We start from the raw sequence: 19,532 nt of genomic DNA, 5'->3' as shown, positions 1-19,532 counted from the left end.
AACTGAAATACTTGAATCAATGATTTTCTTAACCTATGCTAAAATGTTTATCATTAATACTTTATTTTCTCCTAATACTTAAAAATATTAAAATAAAGAGAAAATAAAACAATGTAATATAACTGTGAGTACTATTGTTGTGGGTAATTAGGCATCTGTTTTTAGAAAACAGTTAAGAAAAATGATATAAAGTAAGGCCTATAACTAAGGGAGTACTATTTCAAATCAATTATTCTCTGAAACACAGAAAGCTGTTTTTCAGAAATTACGACAAAGCAAACTGCTGGTAACCATCCTACTGTATATCCATTTCTCAAAATAGTACAAGCACTTTCACACACATACACAAAGCCAACCCATTCATTATACCATGACCTAAAACATAGATTTTTTCCAAGTGAGATTCACATTTCTCTTTTGCAAAGAAAAATCAATTTTAAAAATAGGGAGAAATGCTTAGCAACAGCAATTCAGTTGCTTTAAGCATACATATTGACTATACAGTATATAAATACATGGATAGTTGAATACCATTTATACTTGTAATATAAAAATTGTGTAGGCATTTTCACTGAATGTTTAAATGCACGTTTGCTATAGCACTCACTGTGTACTATAGCTATGTATTATTGCCAATAAGTTATATACAGCGATAAGACTGTAAGCTTTTCAAATAATAATTATTCAAATTTTGTATTTAAGTGTGTATTATGAAAATGAGTGATTTCATGAGGTGGCATGTTATAATGGATCCTTCTCAAGCTACATAATTTTCTAAGTATGTAAAATCACTCTTTTTAAGCCTAACATTTCTAAATAAGCACTTTGTTTTTTAGCAGCAAAACGATGTATTACTTTAACATCTATTGCCAATTATTATAGTTTATCTATTATAGTTTCACAGGTATAAACCTATTTCAGAAAAATGTAATTATTTTTTAAGTATATGGGCAGAGTTGGGCAAATGAAATGAAGCTCAGCAGAGATGAATGCTCTGCTTTGTCATGCAGCTCAATGGTGCCTGGGGCAGTCGGGGACCCCGAGCTCACACATTCAGTTGGACAGCTTACTACAAGTGCCTTTACTGGTCGATTTGCCTGGTTTGTCTGCTCAGTTGGATGACTCAATTCTTAACATAGAGAAAGACCACATTTTTAAACAGGGAAAGGCAGTATCTCCCTCATCAGTGCAGACAGAAAAATGAATAGAGAAAGCTTGAGGCATCATGCGATGGTGTAAGGTAAATGCCAACTTTACATCCCAGGATTGCAGACTCCAGTTCCGTAAATGGACTTTAAATCATTTTGAAGATGCCCGTGTAGGCTGTGAAGTGGAACTGACAGTGCTACACATAAACCTCAGTGTTGATTCAGAGTCTGCACCCAAGGAGATGGAGGACATGAGTGGAGGAGATGTTGGAGTGTCCCACAGATGGGTCATTCCACATTGGTTCCTCATCAATGGGCAGCCAGCTTTAAGGGATACAGCCTGAGCAGTTGAAGAAAATGACTTGAAATCTGGTATTCTCTGCTCCAGTTTCTCCGAGCAATTTTTGTGAGCAGACATTAACATTCAGAGTTGAAACTGTGGGACCACCAGACAGAAGAGAGAGTATGAGACTGTATGCAGAAAAACAAAATGGATGTGACTGTCTGCAGTGGAAGCCAGCACTATGTGTTAGTACAAATGGTACGGCTTTTATAAATGAAAAAGAAGTGACTGAGCCATTACTTCTACATCCACTGTCACATTTGACATTGAAGCTGTGTCTCTAGGATCCACCGTTAATAACAAAACCAGAAACTTCAAGCTCTTGGCAACTATTAGTTCGAATGACAGAGAGGTAATTTTTGACCAATTATCTGATCAATCTGTGGCTCTCTTTACTTTGTAGGGTCATTTTCCTATCCTGGATGGAAAATATGTACTTTGCAGATTTTTGGGGATGATCAGCTTTGGTTTTCAGGATTTTAATGTAACTTCCATTAGCTCAGTTTAGTTGTAATCAATCAAAAACAAAAATATTGAATTCATCTCTCAGTTAGGGCATTGGAAATTATTTACTGGATTTATTTTTTAATATTTTACCAATAAAAAACTTGAATATTATAAAAAAATCATAATGCGGTCATTTTTACATGTTATTTAAAATGTTGTATCACAATACAAATCCAACTGACTTTTAAAATATGAGGAGATGCAGTGTTATTCACAATAGTCAAGATTTTGAAACAGTGAAAGTGTCCATTAGTAGATAAGTGGATACAAAAGCTGTAGTATATTTACTCAATGGAATATTATATGACTATAAAAAAGGAAATCATAGATGGACATGAAGAGGATTAAGCTAAGTGAAATAAGCCAGTAAGAGAAAGACAAACTGTGGGGGGGCTCTGCCCACAGGGCCCATGAACCCCATCTGCTATGAATGAGAATAAGTCTACCAAGAACTGCTTGGGGGGTAAAAGTGGCCAATCTGTCAAAAGAGAAGGGCCAGGAGCCTTTTCCTCAAAGGGCTTTTATTGGGTTCAATTTGCACAAGAATATAGGTAAAGCTCATCAATCATTGCCAGGCAGTAAGGATACAACAAGAGATAACATACGAGGAACTATGAGGGCTTATTCTGACAGGGTCAGTTATCTAAAGGGTTATAAAACTTTGGGAAACAAACTCATTTCATGCTAGGACCCTTATCAGAAAAAGAGGGCACTCTTAGCAAAGCAGTTTTCACAGAATTTTATGTATTCTTTCTTAGGCCTGATTTCCCTCTGGGAACTGACCATTCCTGCCCAGGGAGGCACCGCCCTCCAGCATTGTTCAGGCTTAAATCAGGCAGGAGAAGTAAAGCAGCCAAGAGACTAGGAGGCTTCTCACAGACAGAATGAGGACCCAGGCTTTGTCAAAGCCAAGGGGCAAGGGTCCATCACCCCCTTTTTCTGTAGCCCTCCAAGTCCATCCCTGAGGTCACCTTCACGACCATGCCTGTCTTAGGTCATCCCTTCCTTGAGGAATCTTACCCGTCATTTGTTAACCAGTCATCTGCCTGGGGCCAAGCAGGGTGAAGTAAAGGGCGCAGAGGTGGCACCCCTGCCAAGGAGATAATCTTTGTCTCTTTAGTGGCTTATGATCCCAAGGTCTCTTATTCAGCCTTAGCCATGAGGTTTTCAGCTTCCAAAACCAGGCAGGGTGGTTCCCAACAACAAATACCATATCATTTCACTTATATGTGGAATCTAATGAACACAGTGAACAAACAAATGAACAGAAAGAGATGCATAGAAAACAGATTGACAGCTCTTAGAGGGAGGGTCTTGGGGGTCTGGGTGAAAAGGGGGACGGAATTAAGCAAAAAAAAAACAACCCTACCTGATAGACAGAGATAAGAGTATTGTGAGTGGGGGCGGGGGGGCGGATAGAAGAGAGTAAAAGGGAGATAAATATTAGGAGGAGACTTAACTAAGTGGTAAATACACAATACAATATACAGGTGCTGTATCATATAATTGTACACCTGAAACTTATTTCATTTTATTAACCGATGTCGCCAAGATTAATTCAATAAAATTAGAAAGTATAAATAAAATATGAGGAGATATAGAAAGCCTATACCCTTTCCCCTGTATTTTTTAAATTTGGTTATTAGAGCAGAATAACTCAATGTAACTTTATCGTATTAACTTTCCATCTTTTAGTGATCTAAAACATGTGAAATTTTAGTGTAAAACAACAGATATAAGCCAGACAGAAGCTCGAGTTCTGTAATATGCATTCACTTATGTGCTCCTTATATGAGTCTTGAATATGCTCCCTGTATTCAGCTATTCATAAGCAGCAGCAGATTTTATCTCATGTTCACTATTGTTAAATTCCTAAAGGCATGGTGATTTTGGTATTTTTTGTTATTACTGAGCAAATATCTATAATACGCAAAGTTTTTCTTTGTTTTTTTTTACATTTTGATTTATGATAGGCTGAAAAAATTTTATAAGACAAAGCTATTTGTGGCAATAGTATGGCTAACACAGAAGTGTTAGCCATTCCACACGTATGCAATATGTACATGTGGTACTGGAAACCTGGCCAGTACCAGTAGTCAGGCTGGCACCCAGAGTGTGAGCAGGAGTGGAGGAGATCAGCTGCAGGGGCAGTACCCTGTTGCCTGGGTAACCAAATGAGTTGTGGGTTTTTTTTTCTTAATCACTTCAGCTTTTTCACCCAGTCCCCAACCCCCTCCAATTTAAGAGCTGCTAGTCTGTTCTCTGTATCTACGGGTCTGTATATCAATTTTGTTAGTTTATTTTATTCATTCTATTCCACATATAAATAAAATTATATTGTACTTGTCTTTTCCCTGACTGGTTTATTTCACTTAGCGTAATACTCTCCAGGTCCATCCATGCTATTACAAAAGGTAAGATTTCATTTTTTTATGGCCAGATAATATTCCATTCTGTAAATCTTTTTTTTTTTATTCGCACATCTATTGATGGACACTTGGGCTACTGTAAATAACTAATATCAGTTTCATAAATGGTCTTTTAGTGGACCAAACAAATATAGGGTACTTGACATATTTTTTGAAAATTTAAATTTGTGTAAAATATTTATTGAAATATACTTAGTATGTAAAATGGTTGTCTTAACTTGCTATAGGCCAGCTTAGATATTTTATTTACTGTGATTATTTTTCAATTTTAACAGTAGAACTGTGGAAAAGCAAGTTTGATATTTATGTAAGATAATTTGTTTGGGATTCATGTTTCCTTTTAGACAATCCTGACCTTTTCCTCTTGCGTATCTATAACATCTTTTACTAAACAAGATGTGTTAGACTATAGATGCCTCATCCAGCTATCTAAAAAAATAGATGGATGTTGCCATTTTTGAAAGGTTCATTCTCTCAGTATGTAACTTAAGTCATATAATAGCACCATCTGTGTAATAAGTAGACCATTCTTGATAGCCTCTTCCTGGAGAGCATGTATCCCCTTCACACAATTTTCAGCTATATATGGTAAAGCACATAAACATTACAATTCCTAAGTAGGAGTTACACACAGTTTTCCTATGATTTCAGATTATAAGATTCTCTCTTTCTGGGTGTTAGAATAACTAAACAAGAAGAGTACACAATGCTACACAGTTATTGGTAGTCTTAAGTGCTGATTCATGGATACGGGAGCCTAGATTCTGAGACCTACTTTTTCCCTGGCATGCTAACACCTCGAGGGAGGCTGTGTGTGCCTGGAGGCTGCAGTGATACTTCTTGTTCTGGCAGATTGAATGTTTAGGTATATACTTTTGATTACTACATTTTTATATGTGTCCCCTGCTGGGTACATAAAAGAAAAGTACAGTAACTGCAAAATAAATAAATTCTTCTTTGGTTCATGTTCTTAGTTTTATCAGGTATTTTAAAGATAAAAGTAATTTATGAACATTTGACAAATGTGCAGGTATGCTAAAATTGTGCAGAGGTAACATTATTTTTATTTATAGTACACATTATATTTTTAATAGCTCCACATGTCTATTGGAAACTTAAATTAATAAAGTGAAATTCTGTCAAGAGATTAAGATGTTATCTCCATGTTAGAGATGGGGAAACTGAAGCTTAAGTTGCAATACTTGTCAAAAACCAGAGAATGAAACGGACTTAGATACAGAGAATAGACTGGTGGATGCCAAAGGGGAGTGGGGAATGGAGTGGGGGGCCGGCCTGAGTGAAAAAGGAGAAGTACAGATTTGTAGCTGCAAAATAGTCTCCTGGAATTAGGGGCCTTCCCCTGTTCTCTTCAGTAATTTTTCAGTCTGCTTGGAAACTTGTCCAGCTCTCCACAAAAAGACTCATTATGTGCATAAAAGAACTTTACATACTTGACGCATTTATGCAATCTTTAGAATCATTAATGAAGAAAATATTAAGTGAGGGTTTTGTCCACCTCGCCACTGTTTAGTATCCAAAATGGCACATTTTGTAAAAAAACTCCTGTTTTTTATCCAATTAGGCAATCACAAATTATCAAATGAAGCTTAGAGAAATCATGGTGTACAGGTATCAATTTCTCTTTTTTTGCTATAAATTGATTACATTTTAATCTCCCTAGACTGTATGCAAGCAAAGAAAAACAACCTTTTGTATTCATATTTGCTATGTTTAATAAAAATTAGTCCTATAGTTCTTAGTGACATCTCATTTTACATTTATAAATTATGTGTGTCCATCCCATAGATTTGTAGTGTTATATTTCGAGTCACTGTACTGTATTTAATCTCTATCAACTTCAATTGTGTTTTATTAATCTTTGAGTGTATCATTATTCTATAAACTGTTTTATCTAAAATAAGTTGTTGAGTCTACTTCCTGTAGCTGAAAATACATTCTAATCTCTTTATAAGTTAGTGTATGCAGTGATTTTGAATGATCTCCTAAACTTACCTCCTTTGTGCTAGTTGGGTCTATTAGTGACATGACTTTCCAAACTGTCAATCACTAACAGAGCTCAGAGCACTTAAGTGATAAATGAATTAATCCAGACCTCAGCTGGATGTAATCATTGCCAAAAACAGGGACCATGTTTCTGCTAAAATGTATAGATATTATTCCACTTTCTGATTTTTGTGATCATTCATATACCATCTGCTTTGGGTATAGATATTCTATCTATATTCTGTATAACATTACATTCATTGTGGAACATGCTACTGTATCTGTTAAAACAAACTCATGTCAGTTGTGGTAAATTATCAATTCTCACACTGACAAATTGAGATCCATTTTTTTAATATCTTAATCTGTAAGGTCCCTTTTCTTTATTTTTCTTTCTCGTCCTTTGGGAGATCTATAAATTTTGGCTTTGGTTCCTAGATGCTAATTTTTTGAGCTCTTAAGAATATATTAGCCTCCAACACTGGGAGAGGTTCCAGCATCTTCAGTCAGATAGAATAAAGACAAAACAAATGAACAAATAAAATTGTTGGATAAAAAGTTATTTGGAAAAATTCGTGGGAACTTCAGGTACAAAGAGCAAAGCATCAAAGAGCTCTGGCATTTTGTTTTACACTTCAAAATTCCTTTTAAGTTCTGCTTCAACAAGAAAAGGGCTCAACTGAGGAAAGAAGAAAGTCATTTTCAATCAAATCAGCAGTAACAATAGAGAAAATACAATTTAAAACACTGCCATAGCAATAAATGGTGTGTTGACAGCATCTGAAGGAAGAGAGAGAAACTGCCTGGATACCAGAATGAAGGGCGAATTCTGTCTTCTGCCAGTTTCTGCATCTACCACTATCCCATTCCATACCCTATGGCTTTCAAATCCCTGCATGCCCAGCTGTCCTGCTCTTCCCTCAGTTCATATTTCCTAGAGTTCTCTAATGTTTCCAGCCATAACCTACCTGGAATTGGTAACTACAGAGATTATATCATATTAACACCCCATGGATTTTGCTCTCTGTCCTATAGCATATATATTAGCTTACACAATTTACATTTAAAACACTTGCTTGTGGCTTGAACTCTGACTTTGTGAATTGTATAATGTCATCAGCACAGTTGGACAATCATAAAAGTTCTATTTTTAGACTAGCTTCAGGAAGTATGTAGGGATCCACTAATGTTTGCTGAGAAATCTTTTACTTTTTAGAACCTCTTCTTATCCTCCAAGAACACATATGGAGATTTATTGCAACTTTTTATTTTAGTTCTCCAAAAGAAAAAAAAGAGACATTAAAAGATCTTAAACCTATGTTTTCCAAGTTCTCAACTTTAAACATAATTTTTAAAAAATAATATGTAATTTATAATTATGGTGCTTTCCATTCCTCTCATCAATACCTTCACCCTGTATTTTCTGATAATTTCCAAAATTTTTATACTGTGTGAAGATAGTAAATTGATTATTTAAAAGATATTTTTAACTTGCAAACATAGTTCTTCTACACTTAATTGTTGTAAGTTATATTTTTGCTGTTATTTCAGTTTTATTGAATTATGTTCTAGACACTAATATAGATGACATTAATCCTTTGAAGTTTATTAAAGTTTAAATTTTGCAGTCTATTTTTGTAAGATTTCATGTGTGCTTTGAAAAATGTATATTCACAGTTTGTTAGTATTGAAATCTAAGTATTTCTAATAAATCAGTCTAATGGATAGTATTGCTTAGGACTTTAAGCTACTCTATCAGTTTCTGATAGAGAAACTCTATCTACTCTATCAGTTTCTGAGGATGATGTGTTAAAATTACCAGTCAAAACAACAGAACACTTCAATAGATCCTTTTCAAAAGAAGATACACAAATATTCAGGAGGCATATAGAAAGATTCTCAACATCACTAATAAGTAGAGAAATTTAAATCTAAACTACAGTGAAATATCATCTACACCTCTTAGGATGGCTATTATCAAACAAGCAAATGAGAAAAACAAAACAACAACATAAAACCAGATATTAAGTGAAATTGTGGAGAAAGAGGGACCCCTGTACACTGCTGGTGGGAGAAGGGGTGGAAATGGTGATGCAGAGACTTCACTGGGGGTGGTGAACACACAATTGAGTGTACAGATGATGTCTCATAGAATTGTACACCTGAAACCCATAGAATTTTGTTAACCAATGTAACCCCACTAAATTCAATAAAAAGGGAAAAATTAAAAGTAGAACTAAAAAAAATAGAACTACCAGACAATCTAGCAGTCTTCCTTTTGGTTATATATAAAAAAAAAGTACAATCTTGAAAACAGGACTGCACTTTTATATTCACTGTTACATTACTCATGAAAACCAAGACACTGAAGTAATTCAAATGGTCACTAGCAGATTAATGAATGAACAAAATGTGGTGTCCATTACAATGGAATATTATTCAGCCTTAAAAATTAAGAAAATTCTGTCATTTACAACAACGTGGATGAACTTGTAGGACATTATTCTAAGTAAAATAAGCCAGATGTAGAAGAACAGAGATTAAATGAAAAAAGACTCATAGACATGAACAACAATGTGGTGATTACTGAGGGGAGGGGTGTATAAGGGGATTAAAATCGTTATGGAAAAAAAGTATAATAAAGGTTACAGTAGCCTGGCTGGTGTAGCTCAGTTGATTGAGCACAGGCCTGTTGAGTAAAAGGGTTGCTGGTTCAATTCTCAGTCAGGGCACAGGTCTGAGTTGTAGGCCAGGTTCCCAGTAGGGGACACATGAGAGGCAACCACACATTGATGTTTCTCTCTCACTCTTTCTCCTTCCCTTCCCCTCTCTCTAAAAAAATTAAATAATAAAATATTTAAAAATAAATATAAATAAAATATTTTTAAAGACCCGACTTAAAAATATTACATTAAAAAGAGAAGAACAGATATTACATGATCTCATTTATATGAGTAATCTAAAATGGTCAAATCCCAGCAGAGAGTAGAGTGATAGTAACAAAGATTAGGGGATGGAAACAATGGAAGTTTCTGGTCCAATGACATAGAGTGTCAGTTACTTCAGATGAACAAGTCTGAGAGACCTATTCTACAGCACGATGCCTATAGCTAACAATACTGTATTCTATACTTAAATATTTGGTAAGAATGTAGATCTTGTGTAAAGAATTATTATCATATAAATGAAAAGAAAAAAGGTTGTGAATGAATGACTATGTTTATGACATTGAGTACAATGATCGTTTTCGCAAGTGTATACAGAAAACTCCGAACTGTTTTTGCAATGTTTGTGACAATCTGCATTCCCACCAGCAGGAGTGTACAGGGTTCCTTTTGCTCCACATCCTCCCCAACTCTTGATATATTGGGGGTTTTGTTTCTTTGTGTTTTAATAATAGACATTTTGAAGGGAGTGATGTGATACATCTTCTTGTAGTTTAGATTTGAATTTCCCTAAAGATTAGTGATGTTGAGAAACTTCATATACTTCTTGGCCATTTGTATGTCTTTAAAAAAAATCTAGGAAATTGTTCTGCCTACTTTTAAGTTTGGTTAATATTTTTACACTATGGAGTTGTAGGAGCTTCTTATATATTTTGGATAACTTTTTCATGTTAGCCTAATTAGAATATTTCTTTAAAAACTACAATGAAATAAATTATATATATATATATATAATGCTGAACTATGCAATAAATATAAAATATAAGATAGCAATATCAATATTATTCATATTTTCAATGTATTACTGTTTCCCTAAAGAATAACACAATGTCATATATACCATTTTTTAATATTGGCTTCACTAACACTAATAGGGCATCTTTTCACCCAGATAGTAATATGCAGATTTTGGTATGTACCCTCAAAGACTTTTTACATCAGAGCAAAAGAACAGGATCTGAGAATAAAAGATAAGAGTAAGGTTTATAATTATTAATCAGAGGATTTTAACTAATAGTAAGTATAATTATAAGGTGAAATCTTACCATTCATGGCACCATGGTTGGACCTAGAGGGTATTATACTAAGTGAAATAAGGTGGAGAAAGACAAGTACATATGATTTCATTATGTGTGGAAACCAAAGGAAAAAAATAAACAATCAAAAACTGTAACAGACACTTAGATACAGAGAACAGACTGATGGTTGCCAGGGAGGAGGGGGGTTGGGTGAATGTGTGCAAAATGTGAAGACATTAGGAAGTACAGTGAAGAAATTAAAAAGTACAGATTGGTAGCTACAAAACAGTCATAGTGGTGTAAAGTACAATCTAGGAAAAATAGTCAAAAATACTATAACAACTAGGTATAGTGCCAGCTCAGTACTAGAAACATTTGAGGGAAAATTGTGGGAGTACATGATTGTGTAAATACTGCTCTGTACACCTGAAACTAATGCAAAATAATATTAAGTGACAACTGCAATTGAAAAAAAATTAAAAAAGAAACAGTTTGATCGGAGCTCAAAAGAGATAAATGAGTTAGTCGTGGACAGTATTTCAGGTACAAAAATATCCAGTTGACAAATCCCAAAAAGGAGCCAGCCTTGAGTGTTTGAGAAAAAGCAAGCAGGCTAGTGTTGTAAGATCTGAATAAGAAAGTAGGAGATAAATGCAAATGGTTAGAAGGTGATTTATTTAGTGTGTGATTGAAGAGCATGTTGGCAAAGTTCAAGCAATTTTTACTTTGAGGTTTCTTCATTTGGGTAAATTTTTCATAGGACAAGAATAGACTGACATTAGGTTTCTTCTATTGAGTTCAGTAATTCTGGAGAGTAGTTGAACTGAAGAAACATAAAATATTGAGATTACCGATTTCACCAAGCATGGATATCTATCTTGTTGATCCTGTGACTTTAAGTCAGAAGAAATTCATAATATAATTACTTATATTTCATTGTGCACATTTCAATATATACTAATAATTGATACATGACATTTGTATGGATCAGGAAAATGCATTAATGCTCTGCTAAATAAAAACTGTATTTCCAAAATAATAAATACAGTTAATTAATTAAATGAGTAATCTAAGTCATGAAAGGTTAAGTCATTATCAACAATAAAATGGAAATAAAATCTTGAAATTAGTAATGAAACCAAACATAAGTTTACATAGTTAACAGACCACAAGGTAATAATATTTAAAGATCAAGATGGTACAGTTATAACTGAAATAAATTTTAATAAATTCTATAATGTGAAACTCTTAAATAATGCAGAGAAACAATGTCAGAAAAATTTTATATTTCTTTTTATATAATTATTTTTTGGTCAAACAGGTGTGAAATATAGTTAAATTCAGAAAAGAAAAGAAAAAAGTTCTTATCTACATTTTCTTAAATAATAAAAATATTTATATAAAGAAAATATAAATTTAAACTTGATTTATCTACTGAATATTGCATGTCCATATATGTAAATATATGTATATACACACACACATATAACAACTGATAAATATTTTTGAGATATAGTTGAGACATAAGATTATGTTGGTTATAATATTATATAACCATAACATCATAACACTTCTAAAAATGCTGCTGCATTTTTTGTTTCAGATTTTTATTATTTTAAACAAGATAGGAATTATGTAGAAATATAGAATTCCTAGTCAGATAATTTAAAATCTCTATAAAAATTCATTGTGGTTCTGATTTCAAGGAGCTAGCTTATTTTACTCTGTTTCTATATTCTGATAAGAAAACATATTTTAAAATAACATTAGAAAATGGTTTAATTATTATATTCTTATAAGTAAATTATCGTTTTTATCTGCTACCCTGTTTACAAATCTGTGTTCCAGTTTGTAGATATTTCTTTCACCACTATGGCTATAGTTCATGTAAAAGTACATTTCTAATGAAAGCTAAAATACTTGCAAAAGATGCATAGTGCTAACACCAATTTATTTCACAGCCTTTAATCATTCTCTACACAACACACATCATTTTACTCTCAAATAGGAGTAATTCTCTTTAGTGATACAATTTGCCATGTGAGAAATGAGTTACTTACACAGGTGATTTATATAACTAGTGCTAAAGAGAAAATACTGTAAAATTCTGTGACATAAGGGTACACTAATCTGAAAAATGTATTCATATGTGTCTTAAATCCTGCAACCATAAACTGTGATTTAATGTTTTTTTTTACTTTTCATTTTTTAAAAAAGTCCTAGATTAATCACACAATTCTTGCGGTTACACATGCTAAATTATTAACTTACAGAAAAATACCAGTTCTAGGATAGGTAACTTATCTTCCAATCTAATAGAAATTCTCATTTCCTTGCTGTTTTTAAGTTTGCTCCATTATAAAGAAGTAAATAAAAACCAGTCTCCAAACAAACCAGAAAAGCGAAACAGTACAAATGATTCCCAGATGATGATGGTAGGAAGGAATGACATTAGGTATGATCTGAGTGAAAAGATGGCAATCGGTTTGATATCGTGTGCCGTGTGCCAAATCCTGTGCATTGATTCCCCTAAAGTTCTTATGTCTTTGGGTCTTAGAAACAGACATGAAAGTACTTTTAGAATTGCAAAAGTTTACTGATGGGGAAAACCTGTGGGAGATGGAGGAGGAAGCAGGAGAGGCCTCACCCCTGGAGACAGATCTGACGTACGGGTACACGAAAGGAAAGGAGCACACCAGGGTTTCTCAGGGAGAGTCTCAGACACTAGCTTCCTCATTTACAGTATAGTGATAAACCTATCTATTTATAAGATATTTCTTTTGCTAAATCATTGTTTTTGTCACTGTAAAGATAGTGTGTGTACATGTGTGTTTGTGTTTCACTTTGTGTGTTTTTTTATCAGACTCCTAAATTCATTCATTTAATCATTATCTAAATTCATTATCTTCTCAATTTTTTACCATCTGGGCAACAAAAGCTGCATTACATGCATCGTCTCTGGCAATCTAACTTTTTAAATTAAGAATCTCTTGGAGGCATGTTAGTCCTGGGAGGACACCATATTCTTTTAGGGTAGATATGGGGCAGCTCCAATGAGTGTCCATTGATTTATACAAAACCTTTGAGGGCAATTTTTTTCCCACTATCTCAGTTGAATGTCAATGAGACACTGATTTGTGGGCCAGTGTTTTGATAACTGAACCCTAATAAGGGGCAAAGGAAGACGTCTGGGTGTTGGTATAGGTTTCTGGCCTTAGAGCTATTGCTGTTGTGAGGCCCCTCACTTAGCGGATTTTGTTTGTGGTCTTGTAGTTTCTCCAGAGTGAAAAGGCAATTCAGAGAGAGGATTAGTAGACTGTGAGTACACAGGTAAAGGAAGATAGAGAGGAGAAGTAGAGGTCACATCAGTCTTATGGTCTTTTTGCTTTAGGTACCTCTTTGTCTTTCATTGTTCATTAGCCTTTTGCAATGAATCTTTCAGGGAAGCAGTTTGGAAGTTGTCAAGTCTTTTGGAGGCTTCTGAATACCAATTAAAAGAGGTATTCCATTCTGTTTGTTGATCTGAGAACTGTTGCTTTCAATTGAACTCCTTAAATGAACAATCTTGTCTAACTGGATTGTTTGCTATAATAGTCATTGCAATTTTACAGCTTCCAGGACCACAGCTCTTACACATAAAACATGTAAGTATGCCTAAAGGTGGAGCATTCTAGTTTTTGAAACTTGAGGATTCCACTTCTTTACCTAAGTTTTGGTCTCTCTGAGCCAAATAAATACTGAAGAGAGACATGTCATTGGCTTGGGGGTTGTGTGGCGTTTTACAGTGTACCTAGTTGCATGGAAATTTTCTTGAGATGATGTGTAACCTGGTGCCAATCTAATCTGTTTTATAACCAACTTTTCCTTGTATAGGAATTAGATGGAAAGAACTCCAACAGTTCTTAAATGCTTAATCCATGCCCATCAATTTTTGTGGCTTATTTGACTTGTGTATTCCCATTGGTAATTAACTTTTAACTACATAAAACAACACAAACAAACATGTCCACCTTCATGTATCTCTAGTCACCAAGATATGTTATTGCATCTTGGCCAGGAGAAGACCCTGAGCACACTACCAGCAATCCCCATCATTGAACTCTGGACTGGAGAAAGGATTCAACCTGAAGACCTCAACAAATATGGACATTGCACTGGGGACTCCACATAAATGAGAAACTGAAAACTGTCGCTAACAGCTATGTGGATCTTAGGACAGAATCAAGGATTGGGGGTTTCCACAAATTAAATGAGAATTATGGTCTTAAATAACAAGTAGGAATTTAGGGCCTGGTCAGAATCATCTGCCAGCTCAAAGTGACCTGCTCAGCATTGAAAAGCTGATTAGGGCCCTGGTTGAATAGATCTGTTGGTTAGAGTGTTGTCCCACACACCAAGGTTGGGGATTCAATCCCTGGTTAGGGCACACACAAGAATCAGCCAATGAATGCATAAATAAGGGGAACAACATATCAGTATTTCTCTCTCTGTCAAATCAATCAAAAATAAATAAATAAATAAATAAATAAATAAATGCCAATTACATCAGGAGCTCAGTGAAAAAATAGCAGAACTCAGAACCAAAAGAAACATCCACAACCCTCAGAAATGGAAAGACATAAAATTCAAAAGAGGTATGCAGGTACTATGTTTGTTTTTCATTGTTCTCAAATGCTGTAAATGTTTGTATCCTACCATAGCTGCTACTAAATCTATAAAGAAACAAAAATTCAATTGAGGAAACTTAAAGATCAAATTGGCTTTCTTCAGCTCAGCGATTCATGAAAAAAATCAACATGCTGTGTAATACATAGAAAGTAGCAATAAAAATCTACAGGAAAAGAAAGCCCTTAAAGGTAGAGAGAGGGTGGGATAAGGGAGCGATAAACAAACAAACAAACAAAGGATATTTTGAGCAAGGCCACTGCCCTCTAAGGGACAAAAACAATCTACTAATATATTACCTCATTGATGTGACAAAGGATTTCAGGATGACTGATCTATATTATATAATACCGGGGACAGTAGAAAGCACAGTTAGGTTACATATCTAATTTCAGTTTGGTTACACAAACTTGCCACAAGCGACTCCATTTTAGGTCTGCTGTTTCTTTATAACAGAGGATACATGTTACACTCACAAGGAGTACTTAAAATATCTGAAGTATGGATTCTTTTAGAATTTTTGTTATCAAATATTTTCAAGGAGAGCCATTGTTTAAATTCTACTAAGTAATATCTTATTCCCTGCATCTTCTGAAACAGAAGAAACTTTATTTTTGTCTTAAATTTATTTTACCATAACTTCAGGTGGACCTAGTGTTTTGTGTTTTAACACGAGATTTCCACTGATTGACACTGGGGGTTTCCACTGATTGACACTGGGGGGAAGCTCAAAACTTATGTGCAATGAAAGAACAGATGTAAAAATTGTAAAACACAAATGGAATGTTAGGACATGCCGTTCTGCATTTACAAACATTGATTATATGGCTTTAAACCTTTTCAATGGTAAATTATACACCTTCTATAAATTTGCTTGCTTAGCTATTTTCCCCAGGATGAATGAAAATAATGAAGCATGGAAAGATGAATTTTCTTGGCAAATATCACATTGTTAATATTTGAAGAGTTTTTTCCCTGCACCATTCTATATTTTCTAATTGTATTTTAAAACAACATTTTGTTTCTACAGATATTTAATGTTGTTAGCCTAAGAAAATAAGACAAACAAAAACATGTAGACATTGGAAATGATTCCTAATGAATATTTATTTGTGTCCGATATATTCCTCCAACACTATGTAACTCTCTTGGTGCAGGAAACATGTTTAATCTAACAGTTAATATGACTTGGTACTATTAAAAAAAACAAAACCTAGTACAATTCCTTGAAATGAGAGACTGTTTTACTCATCTTTATTTCTCACAGCATTTAGTAAATGCTTTATTCTTTGTAAGTCTTGATAAATATTTATATATTTTCAAATTTATGTAGGTTGATTACTAACACTTAAAAACTAAATTTACACAGAAACTTTAAAAAGTGATATGCTTTGAATTAATTATGGAATTAGAATGATGTTTGAATTTATATATTAAGGACTGATTTAAAGTCAGTAGTAATGAAAGAGCATCAAAAGTTGAGTTTGACTCTATACCTTTGAAGAAAGAAGCTTGTGCACTGGTTTTAACCTAGTTGTTTGCATTGGAATAATAAACAGAATATCTCACGTCACTACCCACCAAGGTAGCAGTTATATATATTTTTACCCTATTGTCCTTTTTAGGATTTAGTATAATTTGTACTGAATTCCACCGATACAGAAGTGAATGTGTTCTTCACTTGTTAATGCTATGAACTCGGGACACATTTATGCATGGATTTATTTTATTCATTATTTTATCAACAACAATTTTTACTTTTACATAAATTATTGATATGTTTTTATAATCAGAGATTGTTGGTCATGATAAAATATGTTATACCAAAATAAATGAGAAAAACAATTAAAATTACTTTTTAAATAAAGTACTAATTGGTTAAAATTGCCCATTTGTCAGAACAACATTTAAAACCAGTTTTCACAATGATATCAGTCTAACAATTGGGAGGTCAAAGGCTGATGGTTCACATAATGTAAGCTCTCTTGCCTTTTATTACCTTAAAGTTTTTAGAAATATAGAATAATATTTTTTATCCAGTACAGTTTGTATAGTCTTGTCTCCAGTCAGCTTGACATCATTGCCACTCATTCTAAGGTTTCCTCCACATCAGACAGGAGAAACCAGGACCAGCAGCTTTAGATTCCCAGAATTGTGTTTTTCTATAGAAATCCTGGTTACAGCCTGACAATAAAAGACCATTATTTTTTTTAGTGGTTGAAGACACTCATTTGGACAGAAAGATTTCAAATGTGATCCTCACTTGGGGAGCTTTTCAGCATTAGTTGATTCTCTGCTGCAAGCAGAGACCTTCTGTGAGAACCTCTCTGACCTTTGTTCCAATGGGCATGCAAACACAAGTTCTACTTCCTGGGTTCTGTACTTTGAATACAGTGTAAGTTTCAGTTTTGTTTGTTTGCCTTTCAACAACAGACTGATGCACAATTAGAAGAAATCAGAAAAATAAGGAAAACATTAAAATATATTTTAACACATAATTTATTTTGATTTTTGTTATCTTTCATGTTTTCATTTTGTTTAAATACAAATGTAACCTTACACAGTGCTTTAAATATACAAGGTCTTCCCAGAAGGTACCCAGCCATATAATATAAAAAATAGTGACATTTATTCAAGAAGATTTTAGAAACATTGTACATGGGAAAATGGCACCTCAGTGTCCTTCAAAGTAGGCACCTAGGGACCTCACACAGTTCTCCCAATCACCATCAGCTGCCCAGTTGTATTTTTCTGAATCTCATTAATGGCATAAAATCTATTCCCTTTCAAAGGTGACTTCAGTTTTGGAAAAAGCCAAAAGTCACAGGGTGCTAAATCTGAGCTGTAGAGGAGATGAATCACATGGGTAATTTGATGTTTCTCCAAAACACTCTGCACAAGATGTGATGCGGGTGTGTTGTCATGATGAAGTTGCCAATCACCGGTTGTCCATAGTTGTAGACTTCTGAATCATCTTCCCATAGAAGAATGTTTGAGCTTAACATGAAATCTGCTGATGCAGATTCATTGCTCTACTCAGTAGTTTTAAATGTGATGGTCACATAGTACATATGTTTACTCAACAGCATCTACTAGTGAAGTCATTATTGTTCATACATGCACATTCCAGTCCATTCTCCTTGGCTGCCAAGTTACATTGGTGTCATGCAAACCATTCCCATTATATTAACAATGGCTGGACTTTTTCTGAACAGATCTCATACATTGCCTTGATAGCTTCATTTGTATGTCACATCATATCTTAAAAATTTCCATCTAACAGGCAAAATATAAAAGTGCTCATAGATACAGAGAACAGGTTGATGGGTTTGAGGGGTTGTGTGAAAAAGATAGAGGAATTAAGCAAAACAAACAAACAAACAAAAAACAGAAAAACTCTCGCAGACAACAGTATGGTGATTATCAGAGGGAAAGAGGGTGGTAGGAGGTAGAAGAGGGAGAAAGGGTGATACATGGGGATGGAAGGAGACATAATCTGAGTTAGTAAACGTACACTACAATATACAAGTGATGCATTATGCAATTGTACACCTGAAACCTATATAATTTTATTAATTCATGTCACCCCCATAGATTCAATTAAAAACAAGAAATAAATAAAGCCTCTTTGGTCTCAATGCCAAAAAATAAGAATTCCCATCTTGCCTACATTATCCATATTTACTATCTTAATTTAAAAACAGTACTCCATTGTACCAGATTGTCTTTACCCTAAAATTGAGATTTTAAATTATTTGCTTAAATATTATGTGTGTAAGTTCCCTTGTGTTTGAAATTTACTCTAACTCATAGTTGATTTTAAGATGGTGCCAGTATAACATGACAGTTTATAGCATGGATCGTATTTTGGTTCCAATCAATATTCCAGGAATTTGATAAGTAAAACTTATAAAACATTTTTGTGCTGTATTAGAACTATGCATATGGAGAAGATCCCAAAATTAAACTTATAAAACATGGTGTATTTATTTATTCTTATATGTTTAAACTTTAGTCACCTTCGAAATACTCTTCATTTGATGCAATGCACCTATTGAGACATTTTTTTGCACTGCTCAAAACAGTTTCTGAATTCATCGATTTTGATGCCTCTTAGAGCTTCTGCGTTTTTGTTGTTGTTGTTGTTTCACCTCTTCCACATCAACATAACTTTTCTTATTGATGACATTTTTTATTTGGGGAAACAAAAAAATGTTACTTGGGAAAAGATCAGGTGAAATGACAGAGAAGGGTATGGGGTTCATGCCATTTTTGGTCAAAACTTTCTGATCACTCAGTGTAGTGTTGGCAGGTTCACTCATAAATCACCAATCATGAAATGGGTGAATGTGTTGAGTCTTCAAAAATTCAAAGAATCTAAACACAGCTTCTCACAACAATACTAGCTGGTAAGCTGATACAGACAGATTCCTAGCACACCCACCAAGCCGGGGAAGCCTGTACAAAAAGGG

At 34.1% G+C, this 19,532-nt stretch overlaps 1 pseudogene; it reads left to right on the top strand.

The window, feature by feature from the left end:
- Positions 1 to 985: 985 nt before the first annotated feature.
- Positions 986 to 1,974, top strand: LOC119050205 (cytokine receptor-like factor 3; annotated as a pseudogene).
- Positions 1,975 to 19,532: the final 17,558 nt, after the last annotated feature.

This window comes from Artibeus jamaicensis, unplaced genomic scaffold (genome assembly GCF_021234435.1).
Source record: "Artibeus jamaicensis isolate MK-2021 breed Jamaican fruit bat unplaced genomic scaffold, CSHL_Jam_final scaffold_474, whole genome shotgun sequence".
Taxonomy (NCBI): Eukaryota; Metazoa; Chordata; class Mammalia; order Chiroptera; family Phyllostomidae; genus Artibeus; species Artibeus jamaicensis.
Note: the sequence above shows the minus strand (reverse complement) of the source record. Positions and strands in the feature narration are given on the sequence as shown.